This window comes from Pongo pygmaeus, chromosome Y, assembly GCF_028885625.2.
Source record: "Pongo pygmaeus isolate AG05252 chromosome Y, NHGRI_mPonPyg2-v2.0_pri, whole genome shotgun sequence".
In the NCBI taxonomy this organism is placed as follows: domain Eukaryota; kingdom Metazoa; phylum Chordata; class Mammalia; order Primates; family Hominidae; genus Pongo; species Pongo pygmaeus.
In genome coordinates this window covers 9,223,406-9,229,273 of record NC_072397.2, presented here as the reverse complement: position 1 = coordinate 9,229,273, position 5,868 = coordinate 9,223,406, and positions in this window count along the sequence as shown.

The window sequence follows — 5,868 nt, the reverse complement described above, 5'->3', positions numbered from 1 at the left end:
CACCATGTTGGCCAGGCTGGTCTTAAACTCCTGACTTCGTGATTCACCCACCTCAGGCTCCCAAAATGCTGGGATTACAGATGTGAGTAATCAAGCCTGGCCTTTTTCTTCCCTTTAAGCAAGAGTTAGCTGATAAGTGACCAATAATATCACATCTGAATCCAGAATCTACAGTTCCACAAAGTGAGATTTATTACTTACTCTAACCCTGCAAAGTTAGCTTGATTCTATCCTTCCTAGATCACCACGGAGGCTTCAGCCCAGGCTCACTGGAGACATTTGCACTAGCACATGGGAGTCTTTGAGCTATTTGGGACAACCATTGAAGATTGTTTTCACACTAACAACATGGTCTAATTCTGCTTCCATTTTAAATGAAGAGGAATGAGTCATGCAGGGTTTGTTTTTCTCTTCTTGGTAGGAATCTCATTTATTGATACACAGTTGGAATTTTCTGGACCTTGTTGAAAATGAAGAAGTAGATCTAAAGATGTAAACTAATAAATCAATTGCTTCTATTTAATATGACCATTAGAAAGCATACAAGGAAGTCATGCTTCCTATAATTCAGAAACTTTTAGTCTAGAACATGTGGATAAATTGTTAAATTTCATATGATGTTGTCAAGAATGAGAAGAAAAATCTAGAGAAAATTTAGGCTTTATCTGGGCCAATTTCTTTATATGATTGGGAGTTCTCATGCCAGCATCAGAAGCAGAAAATTTGTTATTTTTATTATTATCTATACTTTCTTTCCCTTACTAAGATTACATTTTTAGCTTCTAATGGAAATGTTCTAAAAAACCATAAAAGTTTTGGTTAAATTGCCTGTTGCTGTATGTTATCAAATGGACAGGAAAATGACAAAAATGCATTAAAATTATAAAAACTAAACTGTAATCCCTAGGTGTTGTGAGAGAGACCTGGTGGGAGGTAATTGGATTATGCGGGCAATTTTTTCCATGCTTTTCTTGTGATAGTGAGTGAGTATTTATGAGATTCAATGGTCAGGTCTAGAAAACATAGACCTGGAAATACCCTGCAACATAGACATAATAACTTTAGGGCTCACTCTCTGCCCTCTCCTTGCTTGGATCTAGCCTATTGTGAGGCCTTATCAAGGTATTGTACCACCCTGAAATTTTCCACTCATAGAATTGATTAAAGGAGATTAGACAGTTAGATGAATGCTCCTGCTGCATCTCCAGAGCTGCTGCTCCTAATTTTTGAAGGTAATGCAAATAAATGGAAGCAAGACTGTATTTTGTTCTTAATTTGTCTTTATTAATACAAATGTTTCTAGAGACATGGCACCCAGCAACCTACTCTCCACTCCCAGGGATTTGCTAGTTGCCACACAAGTCAGAAAAATGTAAATATAAATAAAACAATAACAATTTCCTTTGAATTACACTTAATTATTTCCTTATCCCTCACACCTGTCTGCATTATATTTTATTCTATGTGTTATCTTCTTCAAAATAAATGTTAGGGACATAGAAAAAGAAATGGAAAGAAGAGGCTTTCTATTTTAATTGTGTGAAATATGTTACACTGAATAACAAACTCCCAGGGTGTTATGAAAATTAGTTCATATAACGTAAAGTTCCAAGCACAGTGCTCTGCAACATACTCCTGAGAACATAGCACATTCTCAGTAAAGACTGCACTAATGTCTGTGCACATATGCTTTTTCAAGTGCAGACTTATTCACACATTGCTGTCTTCTCTAACCTCTGTAAACTTTATAGGGCTACCAGAGAATGCCATGTTTCTGGTGTGATTGGTGGTCTTCACTTTTGATCACAAGTATCTGAGTTGTGATAAGAGTGTTAGGTTAATGGACTGTGTACTGTGTCTTTTTTCACTGCCTGAGTGCTGCTGATAATGGGGTGAGGAGAGCAGCACAAACTAACTCATAAACTCATTTCAAACTTGTAGGATAGCAGTATTTAGAATGGGGTCTAGAACAACAAATTATTCAAACGTACAGTGCAGCTTCAGAGACAGTGCTAAGTTAAGTGGTTTTCAGCCCAGTCTCTCTGTAAGAATCACATGGTCAGTTTAAATAAATACCTCCAACCATGTACTCTACCCTGGGTGGGAACATCCATGCTGCTTAATTAAATGCCTCCTGTGATTCTTTTAATGTTGTTGTTGTTTTGGAGACACAATCTCAGTCTGTCACCCAGGCTGGAGTTCAGTGGTGAAATCTCAGTTTACTGCATCCTCTACCTTCTGGGTTCAAGCAATTCTCCTCTCTCAGCCTCCTGAGTAGCTGGGATTATAGGTGCATGCCACCAAGCCTGGCTAATTTTTTGTATTTTCATAGAGATGGGGTTTCATAGTGTTGCCCAGGCTGATCATGAACTCCTGAACTCAGGCAATGTACCTTCTTTGGCCTCCCAAAGTGCTAAAATTACAAGCATGGTCCAGTACACCTGGCCTGCCCTTTGTAATTCTAATGTGAGATATGGGTTGCTGCATTAGTCTGTTCCCACACTATTATAAATAATTGCCTGAGTCTGGGTAATTTATCAAGAAAAAAAGGTTTAATTTACTCAAATTTTCTCATGGACAGGGGGAACTTAAGGAAATTTACAACCATAGCTGAAGGGAAAGCAGGCATGTCTTACATAGTGGCAGGTGAGAGAGAAAGTAAAGGTAAAAAAGAGGGAAGCGCTCCTTGTAAAATCATCAGATCTCATATAAACTCAATATCACAAGAAGAGTATGGAAAAAAACTACTCTCATAATCCAATTACGTTCCAACAGGTCTCTCCCACAAGACCTGGGGATTACAATTTAAGATAAGCCTGACCATGTTAGTCATGAATAAGGACTCCAAGATACAGTCAAGAAAGTGGAATTCAGCCTATCTTTCAAAGGGAGGTCACACAAGGCTTCTTGTGCTTGATTTTGATAGGGGCAGATGAGTGTGACATGTTGTATTAGTTCATTCTCCCATTGTTATACAGAACTACTTGAGACTGTGTAATTGATGAAGAAAATATTTAATTGACTTATAATTCCACAAACTGTATAAACAGCATGTCTGGCAAGGGCATCAGGAAACATACAATCACAGCCGATGGTGAAGGGAAAGCAAAAATATCATCCCATTGCCAGGAGGAAAAAGAATAAAAGAAAGAGACAATGGGAAAGAAAGAGAGAGAGCATGCACAAGTGACAGGGGAAGTGTTACACTTTCAAACAACAGATCTCCTGGGAGCTCTGTCATAATTACAGCAACTGGGAAATCTACCTCAATAATTCAATCACCTCCCATGATCTCCTGAGAACTCTATCACAATAACAGCAAGAGGAAAGTCCACTCCCACAACTCAATCACCTCCCATAAGCACCCCCACACCAACAATGTGAATTACAAATTTTCATGGGATTGGCGTGGGGACAAACAGCCAAAGCATACCATTCTGCACCCAGCCTCTCCCAAATCACATGTCCTTTTCACATTTTAAAACACAGTAACACATTCCCAATCATTTTACAGAGTCTTAACTCACCTCAGTATTACCTCAAAAGTCCACATCAAAAGTCTCATCTGAGACAAAGCAAGTCCCTTTCACCAATGAGCCTGTAAAGTTAAAAAAAAAAAAAAGTTAGTTACTTAGTTCCAAGATACAATGGGAGTATGAGTATTGAGTAAATGGTCTCATTCCAAAAAGAAAAAAAAAATTACCAAAACAAAGGAGCTGCAGGCTCCATGAAAGTCCAAAACCCAGCAGGGCAGCAATTAATTTTATAATTTCCTAAACAATCTCCTTTGACTTCCTGTCTTACATTCAGGGCATACTTATGCAAGGGGGTGAGTTCCCAAGGTCTTGGACAGTTCTATCCCTATGGCTCTGAAGAAGTTTTTGTGACTGTTTTCATGGGCTGGTGCTGAGTGTCTGTGGCTTTTCCAGCAGATGGTTTAAGCAAACATATCTATCATTCTGCAAACATTGGATCTACCTACCACTCTGGGGTCTGGAGGATGGTGGTCTTCTTCTTACAGCTCCACTAAACACTGCCCTAGTGGAGATCATGTGGGGGGTTCTAGTCTCACATTTCTCCTCTTCACTGCCCTAGTAAAGGTTCTCAATGAGTGTTCTGACCCTTCAGTAGTCTTCTGCCTGGACATTCAGCATTCTTCATATATCCTCTGAAATCTAGGTGGAGGCTCCCAAACCTCAATTCCTGCACTCTGCACACCAGCAGGCCCAACACCATATGTGTGCTTCCAAGGCTTGAGGCCTGCACCCTCTGAAGCCATGGGCCAAGGTGTAACTTGGCCCTTTTTAGCCATAGCTGGAGGAGTGGCTGTAATGCAAGGTGCCATGTCCTGAGGCTTTAAAGAGAAGTGGGACCCTGCTCCTTGCTCATAAAATTATCTTTCCTTTCTAGGTCTTATGACCTGGAATGAAAGAGTTGAATACTTCCATAGCAGCAGAAAAACTTGATGGAGCCTTTGACAGGAGAGGGCACTTGAAGGCAGGAAAAGAGAAGTACATTTTGATCTTTATGTAGGAGTTCATTGTTTTTGACTCATTTCTGCAACAAAAAACAGAAAAGAGTAAACTTTTTAAATTATTTCTAGGTACTTCTGCCTGTGGGTGTGGTGGTAGCTGGTGAAGTGGTGGTGCTGGAACTTTTAAAGATATATTCTCAAAATGAATGTGTGGTTTGTTTAGAGGCTCTCACTTAACAGGAAATTTCAGAGAAGGAAAAATAATAAAATGTCATTTTTCCAGATGAATTTGCCCCAGTTTAGTGTGTCTACTTTTCCTCCCAAAACATTATGTTTTTAGAACTCACAAATCTTTACTCCATAACTTATGATGTTCCTGCCTAATGTGATTGTTTCATCTGATTTTTAAAAATTCTTCTGTTAGCCAAAGAGCTCTGTAAAATTCCTCCAATCTGAATAACAGAAACTTCCTTTCATTCTCTCTGTTCACACTTATTACATTCAATGATTAAATTTCATTATAAATGTATAACATGCAATATTTAAAATCAGTGACTTTGGCTAGGTATGCTTGCTCACAACTGTAATCCCAGCACTTTTGCAGGTTCCATGGAAATCTCCTTGATTTCCAAGAGCTTGAGATCAGTATGGGTATCATAGAGAGACTCCATCTCTAAAAAAGAGTATTAAATAAGATAAAGTCTAGCTAATGTGGTGGCACATGCTTGTAGTTTCAGAAACTTGGAAGGCTGAGGTGGGTGAATTGCTTTAGCCCAGTAGGATGGGGCTTCAGTATATCATCATTGTGCCACTCCACTGTAACCTGAGTGACACTGTCTCAGAAAAGTGATCTTTTTCTGACAGATTAATTTGGAGAGGTGTGGACACCCAAGACTTCTATTGATAATGAGTACAGTTTTTAGATGTTAGCGAAGAATAAAAACAAGGCTGTTCAGTACCAATCTGGATGCTCCATTAACTGTATGCAGAACAGATTTTAAAAATGCACATGATACCAGCATGGCATTAACTGCCCAAAATTACTCAGAAAGTTCTCAATGAAAATAATAATTACAAGTGAATTGCTTTCTAGGATGCTAAGGAAAAGTTATTTAAATACATTCTTAGGGATAGCAGAATCTGAGAGGTGTCTGTATCTTCAGCATTTTGTAAAACTAATTTTTTAAAAAATAGTTAGATTTAAATTATAATGTTCTTCTTTTTCACCAGTAGCATTCTGGCAGTGACGCTCTGCCCTCTGTGTACCTTAATTCACATTTGATACTAATTTTTGTACTATAGTGTATGTTAACTTTACCTCAATAAATTGCTGGCAGATTTTTTTCTACAGCATTAATTTTCTTTTTTATTATTAATAATGTACTTGAGGATAT